The sequence below is a fragment of the Leuciscus leuciscus genome (assembly GCF_965113295.1).
Source record: "Leuciscus leuciscus genome assembly, chromosome: 3".
Taxonomy (NCBI): Eukaryota; Metazoa; Chordata; class Actinopteri; order Cypriniformes; family Leuciscidae; genus Leuciscus; species Leuciscus leuciscus.
Window position 1 is genome coordinate 5,719,599 of NC_138727.1, and position 11,250 is coordinate 5,730,848.

At 34.1% G+C, this 11,250-nt stretch overlaps 1 long non-coding RNA gene across 3 annotated transcripts; it reads left to right on the forward strand.

The window, feature by feature from the left end:
- The first annotated feature begins 1,621 nt into the window (after window positions 1-1,621).
- On the forward strand, window positions 1,622-10,991 carry LOC309494277. Of its 3 annotated transcripts, XR_014204277.1 has the most exons (7): window positions 1,622-3,433; window positions 5,601-5,710; window positions 5,806-5,849; window positions 6,954-7,018; window positions 8,606-8,707; window positions 8,843-9,894; window positions 10,492-10,991. It is a non-coding gene; the product is annotated as an uncharacterized lncRNA (long non-coding RNA). The 3 variants fall into 3 exon arrangements; XR_014204278.1 differs by lacking the exon at window positions 8,843-9,894 and having other exon boundaries at window positions 2,914-3,433; window positions 10,492-10,949; XR_014204279.1 differs by lacking the exons at window positions 8,606-8,707; window positions 8,843-9,894 and having other exon boundaries at window positions 2,918-3,433; window positions 10,492-10,943.
- Window positions 10,992-11,250: the final 259 nt, after the last annotated feature.

An 11,250-nucleotide genomic window follows, 5' to 3' on the forward strand; every position in this document is an offset into this window, starting at 1 on the left:
GATATCATTGAGAGATGAGATGTTGAATGTTCTTCATAAAACGTTCTTCTAATGTGACGAGTTAACACAATTAGAACATTTTACTTGCAACATTTTTAGCATATTTTGGGAATGTTGTTAAAGTTAAAGTTTGGACAATGATCTTAAAATAACATTGCCCCAATGTTTCATGATAACAAAAGAAGAACATTCTACTTGCAACATTTTGAGGATATTTTGGGAATGTTATTAAAGTTAAAGTTTGTACAATGATCTCAATATAACATTGTCCCAATGTTTCATAAAACCAAAAGAAGAACAATTCTCTCTGTCACATTAGGAAAATGTTTTGAGGATATCATTGAGAGATGAGATGTTTATTGTTCTTTATAAAACGTTCTTTTAATGTGACGAGTTAACACTATTAGAACATTTTACTTGCAACATTTTGAGGATATTTTGGGAATGTTATTAAAGTTAAAGTTTGTACAATGATCTCAATATAACATTGTCCCAATGTTTCATAAAACCAAAAGAAGAACAATTCTCTCTGTCACATTAGGAAAATGTTTTGAGGATATCATTGAGAGATGAGATGTTGAATGTTCTTCATAAAACGTTCTTCTAATGTGACGAGTTAACACAATTAGAACATTTTACTTGCAACATTTTGAGCATATTTTGGGAATGTTGTTAAAGTTAAAGTTTGGACAATGATCTTAAAATAACATTGCCCCAATGTTTCATGATAACAAAAGAAGAACATTCTACTTGCAACATTTTGAGGATATTTTGGGAATGTTATTAAAGTTAAAGTTTGTACAATGATCTCAATATAACATTGTCCCAATGTTTCATAAAACCAAAAGAAGAACAATTCTCTCTGTCACATTAGGAAAATGTTTTGAGGATATCATTGAGAGATGAGATGTTTATTGTTCTTTATAAAACGTTCTTTTAATGTGACGAGTTAACACAATTAGAACATTTTATTTGCAACATTTTGAGCATATTTTGGGAATGTTGTTTAAGTTAAAGTTTGTACAATGATCTCAAAATAACGTTGTCTTAATGTTTTGTCATAACAAAAGAAGAACGTTCTCTCTGTCACATTTGTAGAATGTTTTGAGGATATCATTGAGAGATGAGATGTTTATTGTTCTTTATAAAATGTTCTTCTAATGTGACGAGTTAACACAATTAGAACATTTTACTTGCAACATTTTGAGCATATTTTGGGAATGTTGTTAAAGTTAAAGTTTGTACAATGATCTCAATATAACATTGTCCCAATGTTTTGTCATAACAAAAGAAGAACATTCTCTCTGTCACATTAGGAAAATGTTTTGAGGATATCATTGAGAGATGAGATGTTGAATGTTCTTTATAAAACGTTCTTGTAATGTTATGTGTTAACACAATTAGAACATTTTAATTGCAACATTTTAAGGATGTTTTGAGGATGTTGTTGAGATAACAGATTATATAATGTTCTCAGTAAAACATTGGCACAATGTTCCATAATAACAGAGGAGGAACATTATCAAATCAACATTCGTAAAATGTTTTGAGGATATCACTGAGACCTGAGATGATGAGTGTTTTAAAAAAAAAAATTCTTGTAATGTGACGTGTTAACAAAACTACAACATTTTAAATGTAACATTTAGCAATCAAACTACACAATTATTGTTAAATTGAGCTTGCTGGTCAGACAGCAGGCCAACAGGGTTCACGATGGAACATATGGTGCATTTAAGTCCTCCTGGGAAGTTTGTATTCATGAGGTTTTACAATTTTGTTTAATGTTTTAAATTAATGAAGCCACTGTAAACTTTATCATCACATATTATACTGTTACATATTAATGCTATCATATTTTGTGCAGGCATTAGCTTACTTCATTGTCACTGCTAAATACCTAAGTATAGTGGTATCCCACAATGTTTCCCACTGACACACCCCTAACTCTTCAAGATCGGGGTTAAAGAAAATCCTGAGCTTCCTACTCATATTCTCATCATTGTGGTGGCGTTCAACTTGTAAATACGATCTTTATGACATGACTTGAATGCACCAATAGCTCTAGCTTAATTAGGGACAATCCATACAAACACTCTTTGCTAAAATACATTACAGACTGTCACAGTAAGAAGTTATTCGTCCTGTATCAACGCTAAAGGCCTAACCACTGCAGTCAACACCTTGGAGTATCCATGCTGTTAAATAAAAGTCTGTAGACAAGGGTTAGGGTTAGGGTTAACCTTAACCCTTAATTTCTAACCCAGACCCGGTTTCACAGAGTTTAGATTAAGCCAGGATTAGGCCTTAGTGCATTTAATTAGCTTTTAAAAATGTGCCAAAGAAAAAAGAAAAAGAAACATTACTGATGTGCATCTTGAGACAAAACAATGGTACTGACATATTTTAAGATATGTCAGTGCAAGTTGCTTTCAGGTAAAACAGCTCAAACGTGCATTTTAGTCTGGGACTACAGGCTTAAACCTTGCCTGTGAAACCCGGGGAATATGTTGCAACTTGTATAGAATTATGCCAATGTTACCAAAGTTTTGTGTTGGACAGAGGATTTACCCTAAACCAACAGGTTGTGTAACTGTGCCACACAGGGTGAAAAGCAAGTTGACATTATTAGGCATAAGAGTGTTTCTAAAGGAAAGGTCAATATTTTGTTAAAGTGCAAAAGGATCATTATGGGTCACATGAATGTAACTCTAATGTTACCATGATACCAATCCATTAGTTTTTCATGTAGGTAGGTATACAGAATTGTATATGAATAGCCTACATAATGTTTGCTCTGTTTAATATATAATATGTTTGCTCTTTTAAACTGCTGTTTGGCAGAGCAGTGGTAAATATATGTTGTTATACATGGTATATATTATTTGTGTAATTTATTATTATTATTTATATGTTATTGTAAGTTTATTTATTTTTATCATGCACTGCAATGAAGACACCATTTAACCAATTGATTAAATATAACAGCCAGCTTACAAATACAACTAAATAAATAGCTGTGCACATTTTTTTCATATTCTTTCTTTTAAAACATGTAATCTTTTCCTGTAATTGCAATGTTACCACATTATTGGCTGTCTCTTCGAGTTGTTTTGAGCATGATTGGCTATTCAGACTGTCATCCAGGAATCTGGCCAATGGCAGCTATGCGCGCCTTTTACTGGTCAAGTTTGAAGTTTGAATATTCGTCTGTTAGAGTGAGAGTGTGTGTGTGTGTGTGCGCGCTGCTGCTACTCGGGAGGATCTTCAGTACTAGCCTCCTTCGGTTCTGTGGCTTTTACATTGTTTAAAACATGGATTATTTTGCATCGTACTGTTACATTTTTATTTTGAGCGAGTTGCGGGATGTAAATGGACAACGAATTTTAACAACGTAGCCAACGTGTAACGGACATATTGCAATCTGCGGAAGGTAAATAACTTTATTTTATATAAAAATACATTCTGCTACATCAAAATATAGTGTGTTAAATTGAGAAGCTAATTTTAAATGCGACTAGAGCAATATCGATATTATGTCAATTAGTGTTGTCACGGTACCAAAATTTCAGTATTCGGTACCGATACCAGTGAAAATCCACGGTTCTCGGTACCAATGCTTAATTTAGATTAAATTTACATAATTATATTAAAGTGTATATCACAAAGATGGAAACTGTAGTATTAAAAACACTTTACAATAAGATTCCATTTGTTAGATAACATTAGATAAAATGACCTAACAAAAAAAACAATAGTTATATACTGTCGCAATTATTCTCCTTTAGGGGTTAATTTAAAAATACATTTTTAAAATCAAAAGTTAACATTATTTCTGTTAACATTATTTAATGCACAATGAATGAAGTGAACAAACATGACCAATCAAGTGTTTTGTATTAAATAACATTCACAAACATTAATTAATGTTGTAAAAATATATTGTTCACTCAATGTGTTATGTTAGATAACGCATTAAATGATGTTAATGAATGGTATCTTATTGTAGCATTACCAAACTATACAGGAGATAAAATATGTTTTATTTGACTTGACTATACTTTTATTTAATCCAAAACTGTATTCATATTTAACTTTAAAAGGGCTTTTTAAACCTGCTAAGAGTTATCCAGCCAAGAATAAGACTAGAACTGCTTTTCTGACGGACTGATATTAATGACGGCTTTTTATTTCTCATCTCCATAAATATATCTAGTAGTAAAGCTAATGCAAGGGCTAGAAATCAATGAATAGGCCTATGTCACACTTCCTCGTCGTCATGGAGAGCGCAGTTCGCACAAGCGTTTGTACTCCCGTGGCGTCTGTCGTTGCTATGCATCATGAACGCACATGGAAAAGCGAGCGCGCCGCTTCTATTATCAGCGCGCTTGCCGCGCACCATTTGAAATAACGTATCTGCACGCGCAAAAACATCAGCACCACATCAGCAGCAGCATAGGGATGGCTCGATACCACAATTTTGGTTTCGGTACGATACCAGAACCTAATACCTCGGTATCGATACTAAATCGATACCACAGGTGACAAATAACCGGCCTCAAAATTTAAGTGAATTGAAACTATTTTATTAAAAAACACTGCTTGAAACTCTGCAGTACCGAATATGCAAACAAAAAGTATCAAAATGTAAAAAATTAAAAATAAATTTAAAAAAAAGTCAAAAATTATGAGACCTAAACTTCATTGGTTCTAGCGTGTCATGCAAGCACATTTGAGCTTTCGTGTTTACCGTATCATATTTAATTGATAAGCTCTTATGTATGTGCGCTGATCAGTGTTGTGAATAGAAGTCTAAATTAAATCAGTTGAATGATGCTCACCTGTCGATCTCTGAACTCTTTGAACAAGTCAGGATGAGCAAGTGACAAGTGCTTAGCCAGACTGTGTTGCCTCCCGTGGCTAATTTAAAGCAGCGTTTGTAGAGTGGTGCATTGAGGTCTGTTGCTTCACCTTTCATTACTTTTGTAAGCAAAGTAATGCTATATTTCACTCCTACTGCTCTCTTTATTTATTAATTTCGGGCGTGTAGAATCATAGACAGTATGTGTAGAATGAGCTTCATCTGTTTGATCCATCGTGTTCCTCCGTTGTCACGTTTGCCGGTTTTGCGTGACCCGCGTCAGTTTGGGTAGCGCACTGCCGCCTAGCGGTGAACTTCGAAACAGCAGCGCATCAAATACCGAATTGAGCAAAATTATGATATTGTACCGTTTGAAATATAATATATACCGGTATTTTTGCAGTACCGGTATACCGCGCATCCCTACAGCAGCACCGCCGATCGCCATCAGCGCTTTTATGAAGAGGACGCAACTGCACGCGCTTCGGGCACGCACGCGCATCAAGTACCGGGTTTGAGAAAACCTGGTACCGTGACGTTTAAAAAAAAATTAGTACCGACTTGGTACCGAAGTACCGGGTCTTTTGACAACACTAATGTCAATGTTTCAGGCTGCATGTGTAACGTTAGGCTAAATATTGTCAGCTAAGTTAGTTTTTGATCAAAATAAATAAAAATAATCCTCAGCATAGTCTGAGCTTTACAATGAGTGAACTGAGAACATTGTGTCTTTATACAGAGAGGAACTCGAACCACACTATGAAAACTAGGCTTTTGAATGATCGCGGGATATCGGCCTAACGTTACCGTCAAAATGATGAGTCATCATCATAATATGTTTTTGAGCTGGTGAGTAAAAATTTGCAAGCTTTTTATGTCTCTTTTAGTAAGTAAATACAAATAGCTAATAATATTGCTGTATGTGTGTGTTTCCTATTATCCAGGAATTTTGGGAATAAATTATCCAGCCACATGATCTTCAGTTGCGGTGAGTATTGTCATAGTAAAATACACGTGAAATAAAGGCAGAACATGTAAACTCTGCTCAAAGGCACACTGGTCCAAACCCTCCAGTCAAAATTGTACCTGTCTTCTTGATATGAGTTTTTATGGGCCTAGCTGACCCAAACATAAATGTCCTTTCAAAATGAAATTATTTTCAAACCTGTATGACTTCTGTGAAACACAAGAATGTTGGGAATAAAACAACATTGGAACCCATTTTATGGAAACAAATGTTCCCAATGTTTCATGATAACAAAAGAAGAACATTCTACTTGCAACATTTTGAGCATATTTTGGGAATGTTGCTAAAGTTAAAGTTGTACAATGATCTCAATATAACATTGTCCCAATGTTTCATGATAACAAAAGAAGAACATTCTCTCTGTCACGTTAGGGAAATGTTTTGAGGATATCATTGAGAGATGAGATGTTGAATGTTCTTCATAAAACGTTCTTCTAATGTGACAAGTTAACACAATTAGAAGATTTTACTTGCAACATTTTGAAAAAATAAAATAAAATAAACCTCAGCATAGGAGCTTTACAATGAGGGAACTGAGAACATTGTGTCTTTATACATAACATAAATGTCCTTTCAAAATGAAATTATTTTCAAACCTGTATGACTTACTTCTCTGAAACACAAGAATGTTGGGAATTAAACAACATTGGAACCCATTTTATGGAAAAAACAAAACAAAACAGTGAAGTCATTTCTCAAGATATCTTAATTAAGGTTATACAAAATAAATTCATACAGTTTTGGAACAACATGGAGTACTGGTAAATAACGATAGAGAGTCTATTTTTTGGATGAGCTGTTCTTTTTAGGACATGTTCCCAGGGTCCTTTGCTAAATTAACCATGGTTTTTATTATAGTAAAGTGTAGAAACAATATTTTTATGGTGGATTGATTACAATAATTTATTACCATTTAGTTAGTGTAGCAAAACCATGGTTAATGTTAGTAAGGGTTCTCCAGATTTATATAGCCTAACACTTAAGGAAAACATAAAAAATGGTCCTATGTCACCCAGATCAATAGTCTGTTAACACACATTAACACACTTTTTACATTTTCTTAAGATCAAGCATTGGACCAATGTTTACGGAGCAGAACAGGCACCAACAGAGAAACAAGTCCATCACTAGTAAGTATCCACTGCATTTTATAAAACCGTAGTCAATTTTAAACGCACAATGCACTCCAAAATAAAAATTATCTATTTTTTTCTCCCTCGTGCCAGATTTATATCTGTCCCAGATTTATATCTGACTTTCTTTCCACAGAGATTTTTAGAAAAATTATCATTAAAGAGAATCATATAAAGAGAAATGTGGGAGGAGCTTGAATTTATTGCCTAGTCCTGTTTGTTTGAACCGCGAGAGCCGTCAAAGCTTATGCTACTCCTATGTCATGCACCGACAAGAGCCTTTTATAGTCAACACGTCGGACGCAAGCAACTTGCAGTTTTGCCCCCACCAACAACGCATAGTATTGCATACAACGGTGCGTCGCGTATCAAAAACTGGGACGACACATTTTTCTACTCATAGACGCATATGGCGGCCGAAGTGTAGTGATGCGTAGCCTTGCAGGCGCATATGCGTATCGATGCGTTGACTAACTCTTTGGGCGTAATTTGACTTGCATATGGCTGTCTGCTGGAAGCTAGTTATTTAAGTCGATAAAATTATAAATATGGTAGGGCTGGGGGAATTGACACGTTAATCTTCGCGATTAATTTGAGATGCTTAACGAGTTTATAAAAAAAATGCAATTAACGCAGCACTTTTTTTGCCTCATTTTAATGACTTCCTGTTGCGGAAAAGGCTGCAAAATATGCCGTCCCGCCCCTCCGTGTTTGGCGATCAGGTTTTATTCTCGCGCAGCTTTCATGACCGGGTCTTTTCCGCTCCGCGCTCTCCATTCCGTGTGTGTGTGTCGGCGCATTGACACACACACACAACACTGAGCAAACATTGAGCTCTTTGCTCAATGTTCTGCTCCGTGTATGCGCTGCGCGTTCTGCTCTGTCATTAACGGCCCAAACGCTCCAATCATGTACCGATCATGCACTGGAAAAGCAAAGTCAAATAACGTGTAATTTCTCAGTAGTAGACTTCTGTGAAATAGCCCTACTGAGCTGGTATAGTCATGCTGACAACAATGGTAAAATTACCTGCTCTGATCACATGCTCTTGTAATAATAGCTTTGTAGGACTATGTTTTATTTTGATAATTAGAAAAAAAAATTTATAATAATAAATTGTTAAATTTATTATGTTGATTGATTATTGAAAATAATAATATATTGATATATTGATGTTTAATATTATTTTAATACAGGGCTATTTTCTGTTCCTTTTTTTCCTTTTTGTTGTTTAATTAGGTTATTCTAAGTTTAAATATTGATGATTACAAGCTTGGGGGAAATGCAATTAATTGCATTTAATTACAGCAAATTGTGTAAATAATCAGTTACTTTTTTTAATCAATTCCCAGCCCTAAAATATAAAATATGGATATGTTTCTTACACAAACGCATCACTTCGCTTCACCTTTCGCCTTTATTAACCTGCCAGAGCCGTGTGGAGTACTTTTATCATGGATGGATGCATTTTTATGGACTTGTCAAAAAAATCCCACAGGGAGCTACAGAATAAGAAATCTTTGAAGTCCACTTTTTTACTGTCTGTTTCCATCAGTAAAATTACAGTTTTTTTTTTTCTCTCAGAATTGTGAGGCAAGAACACACAATTGCAAGAAAATATCAGAATTGTGAGCTGTCTTTTTTACTCCCCTCAGAATTCACCCTTCGAGGGAGTTTGATTGACAGGTATTTTTTACATTTTTATTTTACCAAAAATATTTTTTTCTAAAAGAATTACACAAATTAAACGTTGAGACTTTGTTTCAACTTTCATATCAAAAGTAACCTCCTCTGTCTTGTCTCTACGTTTAAACGTTTCAGCGTTTTTTCTGTGATCCGCAATGTATTTTTCATTGCGTGACAACATGATGTGTGGCGTGAGAGCGCCATGGCTTGTTGGACATAGCAACAGTAACTAAAGGGGGCGGGTCTTTGCAAATTGCATTAACCATGGCTGCCTGTTAATTATCACTGGACTACTTCGCTCTCGCATCTCCCAAAAGTAATTTTTTGTTTTGTTTTCTTGATTCCATTTGAATGGTTTAATTAAATTGCTATAACCAATTATTTAAAATGTAATGATTTAAGCAAAACGTTCTTCAAAGGTTAAACCAAACTTTTATTTGACGGATTGCCGTGTAGACCTTTGAGTTTCTCTGTGTTTTATGATATGATGATAGTTTTTCTCAAATTAAGCTAAAATGCTGCTGAAGTGACTCTCAGAGCGGCTGTGTTGATGAAGTGCATTAATGTTCTCATATAGAAACGACAGCAAAAAAAAAATAAGCCAGAATTGCTTTTTTTTCTCAGGTTTTACTAATTTATCCTGTGATTCTGACTTTCAAACGGCCAATTGCGAGTTTATATCTCGCACTTCTGAGAAAAAAAAGTTTGAATTGTGATTCGCAATTACCTTTTTTAAAAATTGTATTCCATGGCGGAAACAAGCTTTCATATGCACAGACAGTAGCTCACATTTAACATGCAGATTGTGCGCACACAGAAACCTACTGGAGCACAAAAAGTTAGTGTCAACACTGTCCTGTGATTTCTCAATAAGAAACAGAAGTTATAGCATATTTTTCTTTCTGCTTTTGAAGTAACTAAAACTTACAGCTTAGCTAATAGCAAAGAGACGATTCACAGGTATGATTAAATCACACTAGAAATTGTTCTATCTCAAATGCAGTACTACTTTATCTGTATCTGATTTAAAACAAGCAGAAATCTGTAAGAAATGTAACAATCCATAGACAATATAACTGATGAAAATGAGCTGTTACATCAGAGCAAAAGCATCGTGGGCAGTGCTGTGACATGCTGCAGCTGTGCTCAAGGCTACCTGAGTTCGAGGTTCACACTTCTCAAGCCAAGTTTGTAGTTTGTTAAAATAATTTAGCCTCTAGTTGTGTTATTAAAGGGATACTCCACTTTTTTTGGAAATAGGCTCATTTTACAACTCCCCCAGAGTTAAACAGTTGAGTTTTACCGTTTTCTAATCCATTCAGCCGAGTTTCTGATATTTGGAAGAATATCAGTAACCAGACAGTTTCTGGTCTCATTGACTTCCATAGTAGGATATATACTATGGAAGTCAATGAGACCAGAAACTGTCTGGTTACTGACATTCTTCTAAATATCAGAAACTCGGCTGAATGGATTAGAAAACGGTAAAACTCAACTGTTTAACTCTGGGGGAGTTATAAAATGAGCCTATTTCCAAAAAAAGTGGAGTATCCCTTTAACATGTATATAATGGATTAAGTATATGTTTTAAATTACAGAAACAAAATAGATACTCATAAGGTATCATATTTATACTTTTAAATAAACTAATCTAATTAATTTCTGATTAATAATTAGGCTGGCTAATTTTGAAAGTTTTCAAAGTCAATATTGCTTGTGATCTTAATATGTAATATGTATTTGTATTATTTTTGTTTACACTGTTGCATGATCTTCTTTTATAGGCTATGAGGAAAAACTCTACCATGCACACAGAGAATGGAGCTCAATTCTGCTAACTGGGATAGCAGCTGAAAAAGAAGAAGAGAAGAACAGTAGAACACCTATTAATGCAGATGACTTTATTCTTTTTCTGCAAGAACCAAGACAACCAAAGACTGATGATGAGCGCTCTGAGCAAACAGCAGTCAAGACGTGTGATTGCATATTGGACTTTACTGAGTTCTTCATTTAATGTTGGGCATCTACTGTACGCAGAACTTCTAATAATTTATGTGAATGCCATTCATAAACCTGTTAGATTTTTGTTTTATTTTAGAGATTAATAAAATTGTATGTTTTAACAATGTTATAGCTAAGCATTTTTTATGTTTAAAAGAACATTTTGGGAACAAAAATAAAACTTCCCACTAAAAAATTTATAAGAATGTTAAGTAGTATTTTTAAGAGTATTTTTAGAGAATGTTATCCTAACTTTTAGAAGAACGTTCTAAGAATAAAAATAAAACTTCCTGCTAAAAACTTTATAAGAATAAAGGGATAATGTTCTGAAAATGTTATGATTAAACATTTATAGAAGGTCATCATCACAAAACATTTTTAGAGTGTTCTTAGAGAATGTTATCCTACCTTTTAGGAGAAATAATGTTCTAACAATATTATTATTAAACATTTTTATAATGTTGTAAAAAAAAAAATGTTATCTGAACTTTTAAAAGAACATTCTGGGAACAAAAATAAAAACACCCCCTGAAAACTTTCTA